Genomic DNA, 19,221 nt, shown 5'->3' with positions numbered 1-19,221 from the left:
ATCACTATGTGGGCATGATAGAAGGGATCACCATTTTATCCTATGACTCAGGCAGCAAACTATCAGTCTTTCCTCAACTCTTTTGCAAAGACTTTTGAGGGAATATGAATTTCCCCTAGGACTAAGTGCACATGGGGGTGAATCAAAGCGCTGTATTAGTTAATAGATACATTATCATCATCAAAATAGTTTATTGTACAAGTCCAAGGCCATGACAAAAAAGCACCACATGTGCACATCCCTTGGAGCAACCGACATCAAAGATACTAAACTGAAACCATCACCATGCTCTCACCAAGAGCAAAAACAATGCAAGTTAACAATAATTAAAATACTTTTTGGATTGATAACAGCCTACAACCTGCTGAACAAAAAAGGTCCTGACAAATGGTAGCCTATCATGCAGGCAGAGCTGTCTAGAGGGATTTCTGATAGGCCTTCGCTCACTTAACATCCTCATTAGTGTATCACAAAAGAGAGAAAGTGAACACTCCATAAAAATAACCAAGAAGAAATACAAAGGAGCTGGTGGCTAACACTTCAATTAGGGCAGAAACATATCTAGAGAAAAACTACAGCTTGGAAAATTTCCTTTGTAAAGTACAAATCCCAGAATCCCAAGCTCAGCAAGGATATTTGAGTTGTACTAAAAAAAAAGTAAGTTCTAAAAAAGAAAACCTAAAGGGTAATATTAGCCCCACTACTAGGAAAGAACAATTTTGAATGAAAAACTATCTTCATATGAACATAGTGCAATCTCTAGTGCACGACCCTTCTTAGAGCTCCATATCTCATTTGAGATCAAGTACCATTTAACATGATAATTTCTTTTTTCTAGGCAAAAGGATTTGCCTAGAAAGATTTTGGGGAAATTATTGGTATACTCCAGAAAACACTTTTCAAACATTAAGTCTGGTTGTAACTCATCCCACAATACCCTAATTGTTATGTTCTTTCCTTTCTTGTTGAAAAAGAAAATGAAAACTTGTTCAAAACATGTTGTGATTAAATTCTCAGCAAACTCTTTTTCAGCTGGAACAATTGTTCTTGCTAAAACCAGCCCTTTAAAATATTTAGTTGGGAAAAAGATCTTTATTGTCATCAGGGGTTACCTGCACATTTATAGCCAACAGTATAATGGATAAATGATTGGCTGAAGCTCAAGGTCACTGTGGGATGACATCATCCCATCACAGGTACAGATCAGATATAAATACAGCAGACTTTTCTTAACCTACCTTCTTAGATGTCTAAACTATCTAATGACCTTGTTGCATTATCACTGGAGGTGCCCCGCTTTGTCAGGAGGTGTGGGGAACCTGGCGTTCCATGCCCCACATCACCCAGCTCCAGCTGAGGGCAAACCTATGGGGGGAAGCATGGAGCACACATGGAATGTGCGGCTTCCCCCATGGATTCCAATGGCAACATGGAAAGCGTCCCATGATGCTGTGGCAGTGGTATTCACTGGCTCCACCCTCCTTCATCCACAGAGTCCTGCTGGCATAGTTTGATGGGAGCCAGCGGGCTCTGTTTGTGACCTGGGCTAAACCAGCACATGCCTCCCATTTTAGCCCTTTGTGATGAGGTTGTATGATGTGTAAAATAAGTTTTAGGTTTATATTTTGGGGAAAAACAGAAAAATCTAAGAAATACTTATTTAATATGGTTGTGTGGAGTGACATCTGCTCTATTTTCACTATTCTTCTTCCAGGAAGGCATATTATGGTGGCAACCAAAGATATTAAGGGGTTATCAATATGGGCAGCTAAGATGTCTAAAAACAATGTCCAGAAATGCAAAATTGCAAATTATATTGCCTAAGATGATCTAAAACAATTTCGGAATGTTATTTTATTTTGTACAGTGGCATGGAAATTCAATTATAGTAGTCCTTAAATGAATGCGTAAGGGACTGCCACCCTTAATTCAGTTTGAGACAATCAGTCCTTGAAGGGTTTGCATACCAAAAATAAAGTCTGCTATAAAAACACACCAGTGTACGATATTTACTTTGAAAAAGGTCAGAAACAAAAGAAGGTATGCTAAAGGAGCAAATTAATTCTATTCATTTCATACTACTTAGTCATATATTACAGCCATTTTTTGGTTTCTTTTCTTTGACTTTCTAGCATTCAGCTCTCACAATAGTATTTCCTCCCAAGAATGCCTACAATACTTTCTGTAAGAATGTTATTTTTGCCTCTTTCTTTTCCCAGGCCATGCTGAGTATAATTTAGGCTAGATTCAAGATGACAAACAGCAGAATGCATGGGAGAAAGGGATTTGTCCTCATCTTTTGTGCTGGTAGAGAAAGACTGGAGGGAGGGAGAAATCAAAGGATGTCTTTTCCCTTGGACATCTGGCCCCCAGTTGTGGATCCTTTCATCTACCAATGATAGTGTAACAGCATCCTTCCCCTTTTCTCCCAGGCAGAAGGAAAGCAAAGTGTTTGCCAAAAAATAAACACACAGGGTGAAGGGAAGATACAAGTGGGTCAAGTGAATTAGCAAGGTCAAAACTACTCAGGGAAGAGTTATCTAACAAATAAATAGCAATGTTATAGAAGCATGGAGGTCTCATGTAATTCATGTTCAGGCACAGAGCTTAGGGACATGGAAATGTAGTTATAGATAAAAAGCGACTCTGCTTTTTAAAAATTCTTTCTGCTCCTTAGATTTCTCTGCCAACCTATCTCAAGAACTTCACTGTGCTTTAGGGGATTTATTTCATTAATAAAAAATGAAACTCAACATGTCGACTGTTCTGCACAGGTCAATTAGACCAAAACAGAGGATGCTGTGTGTTTTCAACTCCAGCAGCTTGAATGTGAGGGCTACCACTGCTACTGTAATAGTTTAAAGCCATTTTATCACCGAGGCACCATATTTTTTTTATTTTAAATCAGCAAAACAAAAGCCATGTTGTCACTCTGCTAGGGACTCTTGACTCAAAGTAGATGCCCAATTACCAAAGGATAACCTTGTGTCCTGGTATTTTGCAGTAAGGATATTTGTGCAATTTCTCTCATGTATGGCAGATAAATCTGTGAGCCCAAAAGCAAAAGGCCTTCTAATAAGATGTCACTTCCATCTCTCCAGTATCCTGCCCGTTTTGCAATATTGCATCTATCAATCACTGTCAGATCAAACAATCTGCAGTGGAGGTTATGAGGACTGATTCTGTGAGCGCCACTCCCAACCATTTGATGCTGGGGAACATTTTATCACAGAAAAAACCCCAAGATTTTGTGTAGCATTGTGTAGAATGGCTGCTTTTAGAATCTCTTTGTGACAAAACCTCGTTAGGTAGTCTTAGGCAATCTTTGTTTCTGGCCCAAGTCCACATGTTCAACAGTGAGGCCTCTCACAAGGTTTCTGCAAGGATTAAAATATATTATTAGTGTTGCTGCTAAAAGCTGAAATTAGTTGAATCATAATTAAAATCCAAAATGTTGGGCAATTTTGAATGCTTGCTGAGTCCTTAGTGCTATCCAACAAATTTTAATATTTTCCTAAATCAAGATCAATCACAAATTAATTTATATTTTAGGCACTTAATTTATACTTACCACCCAACACTTAGTTAACTGCAATGCTACCCATAAATTTTCCCTAACTTAACACAACTGTAATGCAACAGGAGACTGGAAAACACTGGACCACTTCCAATGAATGCAAAATCATTGGTTTTTTTCCACTCCATACAGTGTACCACTAGGCTGAGACCTGTGATGTTTTGTGCATTTTCTTATTCTGGAGCCTTTTCTAATATCTTCAACAGAAGAGGAACAGGTCAAGAATTGTCAAATCCAGTGGGCCAAAGACTTAGGCCATAATATATTAATATCTCAATGGGAAAATATATGGAACAAAAAGATCAAATATATGCTAGCCAGTGAATTAAAAGAAAACTGGTATAAGATGTATTATAGATGGTATTACACCCCAGAAAAATTATCTAAATTTAATAAAGGAATATCAAATACCTGTTGGAAATGTGGCAAAGAAAAAGGAACTTTCATCCACGTATGGTGGGAGTGTAAAAAAATTAAAAAATATTGGATTGGCATCCACACCATTATGCAAAAAATATTAAAGACAAAATTTCCCAGATCACCAGAGATTTACCTATTGGGCATACTAAATTCAAAATTTGATAAAAACCAAGAGAGACTTTTGTTCCTGCTAACCGCCGCTGCAAGAATTTCACTGGCAAAATGTTGGAAACAAAAACAGGTGCCGGAAGCAAATACATGGATCATCAAAACACTAGAGATAGTGCAAATGGATTCACTGTCCCAGAGATTAAACAGCAGTAGAAAGAAAACAAATTGGTCAGGACTCAAGGACTACTGTGTAGAAAAGAAAATTCCACTAATGATAGATCTGTCCAGTGTGTAAAGAGGAAACGATTAAGAAGAGACGTTAAAGAAGCTGAGAAAAAAAAGAAGAAACGCAATTTTCAACGAATCCTTGAGGCTCGGGAAGTCATTTTTATTTTTAAATCCCCTTTACCCTATGTTTTCTCCCTTACTCCCCACTCCCCCACCCTATGTCACCCGGTCAATATCTGCCCTTCCTCCCTTCCCCCTTTCACCTTTATCTCTCCCACCTTTTTACCCCTCCCCCCCCCAGTGAATATATATGTTATGTATCGCAAAATTACAATAAAAATTTATATTTTTTAAAAAAAAGATCAATCACAAATTAATTTATATTTTAGGCACTTAATTTATACTTACCACCCAACACTTAGTTAACTGCAATGCTACCCATAAATTTTCCCTAACTTAACACAACTGTAATGCAACAGGAGACTGGAAAACACTGGACCACTTCCAATGAATGCAAAATCATTGGTTTTTTTTCCACTCCATACAGTGTACCACTAGGCTGAGACCTGTGATGTTTTGTGCATCTTCTTATTCTGGAGCCTTTTCTAATATCTATTTTTATCTATTACTGCAAAGAAAGTATGTGATAATAGTACATTAGAAAAGGACTATACCATGCTGCATGACACTGTGATGCATGGGACAGAACAGTACATTTTAGTGATGTTCACATACAAATATTTGAAGACATTTCAAAGTTTTGTAATGACACTTTCATTTATGCTCATCTTATATTACTTTCAATGAAAATCCAACATTTTATAGGGGTCACTTTACTCATCACTACATATTGGAAAATGGGCATTTTGAAAAGCATTGAAATGCAACCTTGTAATAAATCCTCTTATGATTATGAGTCAAATCTTGTCTAGGTTATGGCGAGGTAACATGCTAATAAATTGAAAAATGAAGAACTGAACATACAACTGTTTCACTTTGTGTCTTTATATCTAGAATCCAAACTTTAGCAAACTGATATAAATAATTTGGGAGTTATAAAAAGCAGAAAAAAGCATGCAAATGAAAACAAATATGTCCATTTTTCATTCCTGATTAGTTGCAAAATGTATTCTCCTTCAAGAAACGCAAATGTTAAAATTAAATCAAAACTGCTGTGGTCTTTTCAAACTCCATTCAAAACAAGTTGTGATACAGATTAACTGAACTAGATTTGAGCAGATCCAAGGTGTTTTCATTTGACTTTTAAGTTTACATTCCTGTAAAAGGAGTAAACCTTTGTTTCCGTCAGGATTTAAAGTATACAACCTTTTTTCTACAGAGCTGTTTGTCTTGTTTTTCTGTGATTCCTAATCTTCTTGTTTCATTAATATTAAAAAAATCCCATTTCTTTCCTTTGTTTTCTTCCTCTCCCTGCAGACAGACACAAATGCCAGCCTTAATTTAGGGTTCCCTAGTGCCAGTTTTACTTCAAGTAGTGGATTGTACTGAGTACGTGTCTCCATTTTCTTTCTGAAACATTGGAAGATTCAAGCTGCACATTTCCTTAATAACTTCTCTTAGGATAATATTGATGCAGAAAGATAGGCTGGTACTGAAACTCATGCAAAAATATCATGAGAGAAAATTACAAAATATTAAACATAGTTATATGATACGCAACCTAAGTGGAAAGTCTTTCATATTCCAACAATTTACTATAGCAGTAGTTGTATGACAAGTATTAATTAAATACTTGCAGATCAAGTACCTGGGTAAAAGAGGCATGCACTATTCCCCCAATCTTCACTTTACATGCTTCTCCCCCAACCTCACATCTTATATTCAGTTCTCTCACTGTAAGAAGAGTCTGCTCATGTTTCCAGCCCTCTAGCTCTTGCCAGAAACACCAACTCCTCCAATTTCCAAAGCAAAATGTTGGAGTGTGGAGGAAAATCAATACCCGAGAGCTTCCCATTCAGTCAATAGAACACACTGGAAGAATTCTGAATAAAATTCAAGGTAAATTATTATACCTGAAATCATATGAACTGGACACACCACTGAACAAACAACTAACTGGTCATACCACTGAATACATTTCTTACAGGTTTCAGTATCTTATCTTATCTTATCTTATCTTATCTTATCTTATCTTATCTTATCTATCTATCTATCTATCTAATCTATCTATCTATCTAGCTGTCTACATTAGTGGTTCTCAACCTGTGGATCCCCAGATATTTTGGCCTTCAACTTCCAACAGCTGGTAAACTGGCTGGGATTTCTGAGAGTTGTAGGCCAAAACACCTGGGGACCCACAGGTTGAGAACCACTTATCTACATCTTTATTAATGATTTGGAAGAAGTTTTAGAGGGCATGCTTATTAAGTTTGCAGATGACACCAAATTAGGAGGGATTCAGAGGATGGGATCAGAATTCAAAATGACCTTAACCTATTAGAGAGATAGGCCAAACTTAACAAAAACTATTTCAACAAGGACAAATGTAAGATATGACATGTAGGCAGAAAAAAGAAATGCAAAGATACAGAATGAATGATGCCTTGACAACAGTCCATGTGAAAATTGTCTTGGAGTCTTCATGGACAACAAGTTGAACATGAGCCAACAGTGTGATGCAATCGCTATAAAAACCAATGGGGGTTTGGGCTGTATCAAAAGGAGTATAATGTCTAGATTGAGGGAAGTCATGGTGCCTCTATATTCTGTTTTGGTTAGACTTCACATGGAATACTGCGTCCAATTCTGGGCACCATAGTTTAAAAGAGATATTGACAAGGTGTCCAGTGGAAGGCAACTAAAATGATCAAAGGTCTGGAGACTATGCCCTATGAGGAGCATCTTAAAGAGCTGGGTATGTTTAGCCTGCAGAACAGAAGGTTGAAAGGAGACATGATAGCCATGTATAAATATGTGAAAGGGTGTCATAAGGAAGAGGGAGCAGGCTTGTTCTTTCTGCTGTCCTGGAGACTAGAACCTGGAGCAATGGGTTCAAATTACAGGAAAGGAGATTCTCCCTGAACATTAGGAAGAACTTCCTGACTGTAAGAGCTGTTCAGCAGTGGAACTCTCTGTCTCAGAGTGTGGTGGAAGCTCCTTCCTTGGAAGCATTAAAACAGAGGCTGCCCATCTGTCATGGGTGCTTTGATTGTGCTTCTCCTGCATTGGCAGGGGGTTTGACTAGATGGCCCATGTGGTCTCTTCCAATGCTATTATTCTATCGATCTGGTCACCTTAGGGTTGCTTTAAGTTGTAAACACTTTAAGGTATACAACCGCAAATGGATGCATTGGCCCCATTATTTGTCTAAGTTTCCATTGTCAATTATAGGCTTCATTTAAATATATGAAGTAGTGTAGTCTCCCGGCCCATTTGTGGTGCTTACACACTTTCCTAAAAGGGCACGGTAGCATGATTTTTGAAGGGCAGTACACAATATGCTTGGAGTAACTGTCTTAATGTTTGGCTCAGATTTTTACTGAATAATGAAAGACAGGAAAGTCAAAGCCTCAAACATTTTATTGCCTAAGGCAAGGACAAGATGTCTTTTCCATATTCAAAATACATAAGCTGACTATATCAACAATGGAATATCACATCAAGATTTTGCTGCATTTCTCCAAATTCTACTGGCATTTTATTATCATACTTGGATAGTCTTAAAGAGGCATCTATGAACTTTATCGTACAAGGGAGGAAAACCAGCACTGCAGTTGGACCATCAACTTTGGTGACAGTCTCCATCGCAGAATGCCATGTGTATCCTGTATGGATGTTGTTATCACTGGTTCTGGTTTGCAACTCCTGCAATGTTGTGCACAAAAGCAGGTAAGCCTCCGCCTAGAAAACGATCTACATCTCTCATTGATACTATTAATTGCTGTCCTCTGAAAAGGCATTTCATGACTGGAAGACAGTTTTCCCATTATGTTATATATAAAGCTAGAATTAACAAAAGAAATACAAAACAGTATCATCAATGTCATGACACTCCTGCTTCAAAGGGTTTACAAATCAAAACTTAATATATAGTGGTAACAGAGAAAGGAAAGGGAAATGACATCAAGGGGGAACACTCCCCCCAACAACAGGGAAGGTTTATAACATTTGCGGCTTTAAGTTTAGAAATAAAAAAAAATGAGGGAGACATTGTGTACTGGGATGAAGAAATTTGAATAAGTATTTCTTCCTTTGCCATAACACTATAACTCATGGTCACCCACTGAAGCCTAATCCTTGGAATTTTAGGAGAGAAAGGGGGCAGTACTTTAGATAGCTGGGATACTCAAAAAGTTGCATTAATATCCACTAACTCAGCTTTACTGGACTACACAAATTCACTGGACTACACACATTCATGGATTATAAAAGCAGTTGCTATGAGTAATTATGGCAGTATAGCACTTAAGGGATCAGTGGAAAAATCCATGTTGTTGCTGAAAAATAATACCCGGAGAGAAACATTACCTTCAACTAGTGCTTGTAGTATTCCCACAAGAATATGATTGGCCGCTGTAGGAAGAAGTATGCTGGATATGATAGGATTTTATTTTGATTCAGCAGGGTACTTCTTTAATTCTTACTTGTGTTCTCCTTTATACTCAGCAATTAAGTTATTTTATCATTTATTGTTATTGAATCATCATAGAAAAGTAACATGACTAAAAGGGATGAAAGTGTTCCACAAGTAAGTACCATCATCATTATTACTACTACAAGAACTACTACCACCATGCAGTTTATTGGAATCCCTATTATCTATTATGTAGCTTTTGTTCAGCTTCAACATCAGGACAGCAGTGCTTGTCTTTGAAGTGCAATTCTTCTGTCTGAGCTAAAATTACTGATGAGAGGCTTTATATCACTAAAAAGAGAAGAACATTTCTGAGTCCTGTGTAACATAATTAGTTATACCCTTTGATTCTTACTTCAAAACGTATGTGTCCCCTCAATGTCCGCAGCAGGATTGAGAGAAACAAGAAACCTTTTGTACGACAGGTAATTTACTGTGGGATACATACATACATGTATCTCTGTGCATTTTTATACTTTGATAATGGGATCTGAAATACACTGCTGTTCCATTCTTGTCTCATTTAAGAGAGTAGGAATCGGAATGTCTTGCCCTCATTAATAGGATTATTTTATATTTGGAAGAAGAATAAAAGATGCCATGATATGATACAGAACAACTGCTCACAACAAACCTGTTGGGGATGAGCATGGAAAAGATGCTTTTTGGGTCTATATGTGAAAAAAAATGGAAGGAAAAAGAAAGAGGGGCTGACTAAGGGCAAGATGGATGGATGGTATCTTGAAGTGACTGGCTTGACTTTGAAGGAGCTGGGGGTGGTGACCGCCGACAGGGAGCTCTGGCGTGGGCTGGTCCATGAGGTCACAAAGAGTCAGAAGCGACTGAATGAATAAACAACAACAATAAGTGCCACAAGTCACCAATAATGGGGAATTCTGGGATCCTCAACCCAATTGCTAGTTCCTACTAAAGTAGATGCACCATATTCACTGCATAACGTTAACACCAAATCCCACAGTTTCAACAACCTTCTCTAGAAATTGGTTTTAGCCCCCCCACAAGCAACTTTTAAAAGCTCTTACACATTAAGTGCATATTCTCTTCCACAATATACCTTTCCCACTAATTGCAGTAAGACAATACCATCTGGGATACCTTTCTGCATGTTCAGAAGATAGCTGCACTAATTCTGTTAACAAGAAAACATACCAGGTGCCCACAGCTAATCATCAGCAGGAAGAGTGTTTGAACAATTTGCATCCTAATGAAACAGATCTCAGATGTACAGTACAGACCATTAGATTTAATATTTAAGTATGTCATGTTAAAGCAGCGTACTACGGATCTTCAACTATCACTGCTACTTCCACGGCTTTTCTCTTGCCAGTATGTCACAGACAGACTTAAAGATGATCCATAAAAAGCCTTCTGGTGGCAACCGAGTAAAATGAATGGGGCTTTTGTAGAGGAGTCCTCTAAGGGTCAAACTGTCTTTTGATGAAGCACCACACTGTGTTTCATTTGGACAAAGCATAGAAGGAATGCGAGTACAGCAGTTACAACTGCTTATTAAGTGAAATATTGGATGAAAGACTAGAAATGAAGAGCAGCTGTCAATAAGAATGAGCAAAAATCCCAGGCTGTGCATTGTGTCCCTGCTTTGTGCTTTCTTGTGGCTGTTCAGGGGAGGGTGAGATGCATGGGAGGAAAGAGTGATTACAACTGGTCAACAGAGTTTTGCTTCCAGATTGATCAAAAGCATATAAATCTGTAACAATTTTATTTACTTTTGAGAAATGAGAAAGGAGCGTTATACTTCCAAGATCTGAAAATATAATGGCAACTAATTATTGTCTTGGGCCTTCGTGTTCAGCTGGAATTCATTGCATTTTAAAGATTGGTTTACCAAGCTTTGCTACGGCTTCACATTTTTCTTCTTCTCTCTCTTCCTCCCCTTTCCACTATTTAATGCTTCTGGTTTTGGCAGTATCAGCGGCATTCTGGCTTTGAGCAACAATTCCAACAAAGATCATTCTCCACCCCAGCCAAGATTGCAATTCCCCCTCTATATCATTTCAGCCCCTTTCTTCCCTTTCTCTGGGGCTTTGGCCAACATTGGTATAAAAAGCAAATGGACACTAGGCCTAAAATATAAGTCATGGTTTCAATCATAAGCACTGCACTCACTCAAAGTATACAATAAAAGGTTTTAAAATCCACTGCATATGTAATAGTTAATAAGCACTGAATTTATATGGCATCTACATTGATCATAAAATGAAGTTTCAAACTAGTAAGGAAGAAAGTGGTTTCACTGTGTAGAGGATTACATAGGAAATCCTGGAACCAGTTTGAGGCCCAGATGGCTATTACACAAACCACAGAGCACTAGATGTGCCTTACTGGCTTTATTTCGCATGCTTTTGTAGGAGTTTGTTATGTGGCTGCCATAGCTAGGCACAGTCCATTATTAAGTCTCCCAATTTGTCTATGCAGAGTTTTATATGTTACTGAAAACAAACTAACCACCAAATAATGGCCACGGGAAAGTGACAATAAAAGGGATGTAAGTTAAAACTCATTCTTTCCCAATAATTTCACAAGTTTTAATAGACTGGGGATCATCCAATATTGAAAGTAGACTCTTCCACCTATTCACACATTGTCTTCATGTAGTTAAATCCCTTTAGGTGATTTAACTGCATATTTCCAAAAGGAGTCCAAGGAGGATAAAAGTCATATTAGGATAGACTGCAGAGAAGTAAGTAACAAGTAAAGGACATTTCTGACCTCAGCAGTCAGGTAACCATTTGGTCGGTAAACTCAGACACCACCACCATTTCTCAGTCAAGGTTGATTATACTCCGTCATTAGTTTTAGGAAAGCTAGACTGGAGCAATGGTTTGAGAGTTGGTCTGTGATTCCGTAGGCTAGTGTCAGTCAAAACCCACTGGATGAACTTGGGCAAATAACAGCCTCCAAAAAAAAAAAAAGGCAAAGAAAACACCTTTCTGAACCCCATCCCTAATCTAAGCTCCATTCATTCAATGGGTCTGTTCTACTTGAGACTAAGAGTTGGGTGTAGGCTTTTGTTTACTGTCCCTTGCATATTATAGGATGGAGGTGGGCACATGGTATAACAGCTTTACACCCCAGTTCTCCTGACCAATGAGAAAGGGAAAACTGAGAAGGATCACAGCAGTAATAGTGTAGGACATAATGGGCATGTCAAATGGGTTCAATCCATAACATTACCAGAATGGGCCAGATAAACCTTTTTTCTGAAAGTCTGCTAAGGTCAGGGGAGAGAGTGCTGGTGATAGCACTATAGTTGGATATGGTTTAAATCATCTTCCTACATATGTCTGTGCTTGATTTCTATTGCTTACTTGTACCTGGACACTTTTTCAAGACTTTGGGACTGCATGTATAGTTTCACATATTTCTAGCGAAACATAAGCTGGAATGGCTGCTCGTCAATATGTATTTTATTTATTGCATGGGTTGTGGCTACCATAATAAATTTAAGGCAATATGTTACATAGCTCCAACTTGGCTCCTCAAATGCTGCTGGATTACATATACCAGATGTTCAGTCCATTAACTATGGTGGCTAGGCCTTTTGCGAGTTGTAGTCTAACAATCACTGAGGATTTAAGTTTGATTTAAACCATTCAGCCAAAGTAATTATAGAAAGATTTAGACTATTCTGTGGGATTTCAGTTACATGCTCCATCAACTAACATGTTATGTATTTGAAGTATAAAAAGCAATCACTAGTGATTTATTTCTTACAGAACTGGAGTCCAGTGGCTCAACAGAAATCATTGAAGACATCAAAGACTAACTAATGATGAAGCATGATGGGATTGCAATATCTGCGGTATGTGTATGTATGTATGTGCATTCCTCATCCATGCTTTAAAATTTATTTTTCAATTCTGTACTAAAGAGTAGAAGAACTTGATCTTTGGGCTAACCTCTTCCCTATCATGATTGTCTTTTTTTTTGCCAGCTATTTTTGAGAAACACTCCTGGGTCCCTTCTGTTCCCAGATTTGTGTTATTTGATAGATATTTGTATTTTTTCAGCTGCTATCTGATAAGACTTAAGTTTCTTTTAGTACGTTTTTTCACTCTCCTTAAGAGATTTATGTCTTTGTTCACCCCTCAAGGAACATTGAGTCAAACAATACATTTCAATTTTTGGCAGTTTTATTTATGGCGACATATGCTGACTCTGTCAATAATACATCCTCCACTGTCTTTGAGGGGTTGAACTATCTTACCCATTTCCATTTTTTGAAAAAAAATTGTTTAATTTATTTCAAGCATCTAGCCAATTCTCTTTTCACTCACTAGGTTTCCCAGCTTATCTCTCTACTTCATTTTATACCCTTCTAACTACATAAACTGGAAGAGGGGTGAAGCTTAATAGACCTTTCAAAGACACCTGAAAGTTGAAATACAAGCAAACTAAAAACTGTAAGAAGAATAGTGCCTGAATGTGTAAATCTGGAAGTACACACCAGTCGAAAAATCACTGTCCAGAATATATGTCATCTTTTTGTTTTGTTGTTGTTGTTGTTTTTTTCTTTCGTGTCAGGAGCGACTTGAGAAGCTGCACGTTGCTTCTGGTGTGAAAGAATTGGCCCTCTGCAAGGATGTTGCCCAGAGGACACTTGGATGTTTTGATATTTTACCATCCTTGTGGGAGGCTTCTCTCATGTCCCCACACCAGGAGCTGGAGCTGACAGCGAGAGCTCATCTGCACTCTCCCTGGATTCGAACCGGCAACCTTCAGGTCAGCAACCCAACCTTCAGGTCAACAGTCCTGCTGGAACAAGAGTTTAACCCACTGTGCTACCGGGGACTCCTGTCATCTGTTGAATTCCAGGTTTCAGCAATCTCTGATACTGCCACACAAAGGTGGATGGGATGGAAAGAGGGAGGCAAAGAAGGGAGAGAAGGAAGGAGGAAGGAAAGAAAGAAGGAAGGAAGGAAGGAAGGAAGGAAGGAAGGAAGGAAGGAAGGATAGGATGGTGTGAGAAGGGAGGGCCTGAGAAAAGAACCCAAGGGGCTGCATCCGGCCCCTGGGCCTGGGTTTGTCCATACCTGTTATATACAATATAAGAGTACATACTTAATCTGCTAACAAAGAATACTGTTGGCAGGGCCGTAGCCAGAAAAAAAATTTCAGAGGGGGGAAGGTTGAAACCTGCCTCCTAGCTCATGCTGAAGCACAGCAGGGGGCAGAGCAGCCTTCAATAGCCTGCAGCTCTGCCCCTGTCTGCCCCTGTCAACCACCTCCACCAAGTCTGGCATGGAGCCCCCAGTGGCATAGTGGGTTAAACCCCTGTGCCGGCAGGATTGAAGACCGACAGGTTGCAGGTTCAAATCCGGGGAGAGGCAGATGAGCTCCCTCTATCAGCTCCAGCTCCTTATGCGGGGACATGAGAGAAGCCTCCCACAAGGATGGTAAAAACATCAAAACATCCGGGCGTCCCCTGGGCAATGTCCTTGCAGATGGCCAATTCTCTCACACCAGAGGTGACTTGCAGTTTCTCAAGTTGCTTCTGACACGACAAAAAAAAACAACAAAAAAACAACCAAGTCTGGCCTCCTTAATGAGAGCATTCAACAGCCCCCTCCCCTCCGGCTACAGGCCTGACTGTTGGGCAGATAGAACATTAATGAGACTGGTGAATCTAACATGCTGTAACAAGCATTTTGTCAATGATTTTTCTTGTCTCAGGACCTAATACAAATTATGAAGTTGAAGGAACAATTTCCCTGTGACATATCCACCACAGTTCAGTCTTCCATTCCATGAAGTAACACAAAAAAACAGACACAAATATTCCATTATTTGTGTCTTGAGAAACATTCAGTTCAGTATTTACCTATTGGTGGCAACTTCAAGATATGCAAACTAGAGATATGGAAACTTCAATCTTCAATTCATTTTGCTTCACTCAGTTCAAGCCCTCATTATTTCATACTTGGTTACAAGATTTTGTTTTCTTGCTACACTTAAATTTGCACTATTTATCCTTATTTACTTGTATAATGTATCTAATTTATGAAGTTTTTCCCCATTGATTAATGCATGTTTGAATCTATGCTTCTACTTAGTCAGTCTGATTACAGGACTTTTGTTTTGTAGCACCTTCGTATTCTAGCTAAGCCAATACTATCACCAGTGTTCCTACCAAAATCACATGGTAGGGAAGCCTGTGGCTTGTTGTATTTTTTTTAAAAAATATATTTTTATTAAGCTTTTAGACATACAAATATAAAAGAATCTTGGGAGTACAAGGGAGGAAGTGGGAGGGGAAGGGGGGTATTGGGTACATTCGCTCCTTCACACAATCACTCCTGGTGTCTTTCATCCATTCTAGTGCCATTTATCTCTTCTTCCGTCACATGCGGGGGGGGGGGGGGGGGGAGTGGGGAAGGGAAGTTGGTGTGACAGGGGAGTAAGAACTTCCCGATTAGTCTGAGCATTAGGTATATATAAATTTTCTTTGTATCAACATTAATTTGTTGATACAAATTTTCTTTGTATCAACATTTCTTTGTATCAAACATTAGTCCATGTCTTCGTCTTTTTTTTTTTTTTAAACAGTGTTGAACATTTTTTACTTTTAGGCCTTTCTATTCTTAAAGTAGTTCAGGAAACTGTCCCAATTCGTGTTCTTCCTCTTGTCATTATCTTTAGAGAGTCTTTGAGTCAGTAGGTCCATATTCATCAGGTCATACACTTTCATGATCCAATGCTCTAGTGTTGGTAACTCATTAGTTTTCCATAGTTGCGCCAGTTTTATTCTGGCCGCTGTAGAGAGATAGAAAAAAAATTTGTTTTCGTTGAGATCTAGTTTAAAATCTAAAATACCCAATAGCAAGTATTCTGGTTTTGGTTTGAATTTTATGTGGAGGATTTTTTCTATTTCCTTGTGTATTTGGCGCCAGAAGGTTTTAACCTTCTTGCAACCCCACCACATATGCATAAAGTTTCCATTGGCTCTCTGACACTTCCAACACTTCCCTTCTGTTTTCCCCTTGTTGAATTTTGCGATTTGTTCCGGTGTCAGGTACCACCTGTAGAAAATCTTGTACCAATTTTCTTTGATTTCATTTGCATATGTGAGTTTTAATTTTCTTGACCATATTTCCTCCCATTCCTCGAGTCTGATTGAGCGGCCAATGTCTTTGGCCCATTTGATCATGTTATCCTTAATTTGTTCCTTTTCAGTTTCCCAGGAAAGTAGCTGTTGATATATTTTTCTGATATGTTTACTATCTGTTTTTAGGATTTTCTCACAAATGGTGTCTTCAGTTTCAAATCCCAGTTTTTTATCTAAGTTGTAGCTTTCTTTAATCTGATGGTATTGAAACCATGAAATATTTGGGTCAAATACTTTTAATTCTTCTTGGGATTTGAGTGTGTGACCTGACGGTAAACTCTTTAGTATCTCTTTGTACGTTAGCCAATCTTCCCTCGGGACTCCTCTAATTTGACTTGCCTCGTTAGGTGAGAACCATAACGGAGTTTTTTTGGTAAAGTTTTGTTCTATATCTTTCCCAGATTTTTAGTAGAGGGTCGCGTACAAAGTGATTTTTAAAGTTTCTCTCTCCCTTCGCCTTTCCCCTCCACAAGTAGTTATGCCAACCTTGCATTAGATCGAAGCCTTCTAGAGCTAGAAGGTTTCTTTCCTTAAGGCTTATCCAGTCCTTTATCCAGCACATGGCCGCAGCATCATGGTATAATTGCAAGTTTGGTAATGCAAGGCCTCCTCTTTTTTTACTATCGCACATGTTCACAAAACTTATTCTATGCCTCCCTCTCTTCCATATGAAATTTGTAATGTCCTTGTGCCAGATTTTAAAGGGCGCCGTTGTTTTAACTATTGGGAGCGACTGGAATAAGTGGAGTATGTCGGGTAGGATGCACATTTGGATCGCTGCCACTCTCCCCATCAGGGAGAGGTTTAGTGCTTCCCATTTCTTTAGTTTTCCTCTGATTTGGGACCATTTTTGTTCATAGTTATTTTTATAAAGTTGTATATTTTTGTTGTTAGTATGATTCCTAAATATTTCACTTTTTTTACTATATTAATCTTTGTTTTCTTTTGTAGTTCTTCCTCCTTCTGTTTAGGGATGTTTTTAGTAAGCATATGGGTTTTATTTCTATTTATTTTGAAGCCCGCGACTTCTCCATAGAGGTCTATTTCTTGCCACCATTTATTTATGGTCTCTACTGGATCCTCTATAATGCAGACGATATCGTCTGCGAAGGCTCGGATCTTAAAAGAGTGTTTTCCTATCTTTAAGCCTTTTAGTTCATCATTCTTTCTTATGTTGTTCAATAGAATCTCCAGAGTTAGAATGAATATTAGAGGGGATAGGGGACACCCCTGTCTGGTTCCTTTTTCAATTCTGAACCTTGTTGATGATTGTCCGTTTATGACTAAGCTTGCATATTGTTCAGAGTATAGCGCCTCTATTGCTGTAATGAAGTTGTATCCAGTGTCCATTTCTTTTAGGATTTCCTTGAAGAAAAACCAATTGACGTTATCAAACGCCTTCTCGGCGTCGAGGAAAAGAAATGCCACCTCTTTTTGTATTCTCTTCTCGTAATATTCTATTGAGTCTATTATTGTACGTATATTGTCTTTTAATTGGCGCTTTGGAAGGAAACCCTTCTGTTCCTCTTCTATTCTGTCCCTTAGGATTTCCTTTAGTCTATTTCCGAGTATGTTAGTAAAGATTTTGTAATCTAGGTTCAGGAGTGATATCGGTCTATAGTTTTGGATTTGGGTGTTATCGGTGTTGCCTTTTGGAATCAGCGTCACATTGGCATGCTTCCAGGTCTCTGGGATTTTTCCTTCCTCCATCACTCTGTTCATTATTTTTTGGAGTGGGGTTGTTAGTTCATCTATGAAGGCTTTATAATAAGCGGCCGTAAAGCCGTCAGGTCCTGGCGCTTTGTTAGAGGGTAGGTTTTTAATTGTTCTCTTGATCTCTTCCTTAGATATCTCTTTGTTTATTATCTCCCTTTGGGCTTCCGTTATTTTTGTTATTTTTTGCTTACCTAAAAACTGTATAACCTTTTCCTTTGGGATATTATCCTCTGCGTATAGTTTTTGGTAGAATTTTGTGAATTGATCTATTATCTCTGAGGTTTGGTTATAGGTCTTTCCTTCTTCTTCTATACGTGATATTATACGGGACTGCTTTTTACTTGCCAGTTTTCTAGCCAGCCATCTGCTTACTTTATTCGCGTTTTCAAAGTAGTCCTGTCGGACATACTTTAATTTCTTTTCCATTTCTTCTAGATTTAGAGTTGTTAACTGTTTCCTTACCACCGTAATTTGATATTGTAATTTTTTATTTGTTGGGTTCAGTTTAAATATTTTTTCCTTTTGTTCTAGTTCCTTCTTTAGTTTGTCTTGTTCCTCTCTTTTCTTTTTATTTATTCTAGATGAGTGTTCTATAAAGAAGCCCCTTATATAAGCTTTCGAGGCGTCCCATATTGTTTCTAGTGGGGTATCTCTCTCGTTATTAATCATAAAGAATTCTTTAATTAAGTCTTTGTATCTTTTTAAATTTTCTTCCCCTTTCACTAGGTGGTCTTTTAATTTCCATGTTCCTGTTGTTCCTAATGTCCTGGGTTCTTGGATTATGACCATTATTGGTGCATGGTCGGAGGTTAGGATTGGAAGAATTTTTGATTTACTGATTCTGGTTGTCAGTGATTTAGAGCACCAGGCCATGTCCATATTTGGTGACGGTTCGAAAAGAAGGTGTAATCAATAACATCTTTATGTTGAGTTCTCCAGATATCTATCAATTCAAATTCCTCTAGGATTTGGAGACATGCTTTCGGGAGTGTTCCTGATTGACGGGAAGAGTTCCTTCCCCCTTTTTTGGTTTTATCTTTACTAATATCTATTACTCAGTTGAAGTCTCCTATTATCATCAACTCATCGTGATTTGTTTTTAGTATAAAGTTTTTTAGCTTTTGGCAGAATTGGGTTTTCCCGCCGTTTGGGGCGTATACATTACATATTAGGATGGTTCGTCCCTTCATTTCGACTGATACCCCAAGTATTCTTCCTTCCCCGTCCTTAAATGCTAATTTGGAGGATAGTTTATTATTAACATAGGTTGCAAGCCCTCTTTTCTTTTCTAAGCTGGATGCTTGGAATAATTTTCCTAAGCTATTTTGTTCTAAATGTGTGGCATGTTTTTGCATGATATGGGTCTCTTGGAGACAAATTATCTCGCACTTTTCTTTTTTAAGTTGATGCCACACTCTTTTCCTTTTC

At 38.3% G+C, this 19,221-nt stretch overlaps 1 protein-coding gene across 1 annotated transcript in view; it reads right to left on the bottom strand.

The window, feature by feature from the left end:
• The window catches only part of LARGE1 (LARGE xylosyl- and glucuronyltransferase 1), a 388,170-nt gene that overhangs the window by 81,215 nt on the left and 287,734 nt on the right, over positions 1 to 19,221 (bottom strand). The gene's annotated exons all lie outside the window — the stretch shown is intronic.

This window comes from Anolis sagrei, chromosome 5 (genome assembly GCF_037176765.1).
Source record: "Anolis sagrei isolate rAnoSag1 chromosome 5, rAnoSag1.mat, whole genome shotgun sequence".
In the NCBI taxonomy this organism is placed as follows: Eukaryota; Metazoa; Chordata; class Lepidosauria; order Squamata; family Dactyloidae; genus Anolis; species Anolis sagrei.
The sequence above is the reverse complement of the archived record's forward strand: the minus strand, read 5'-3'. Positions and strand labels throughout refer to the sequence as shown.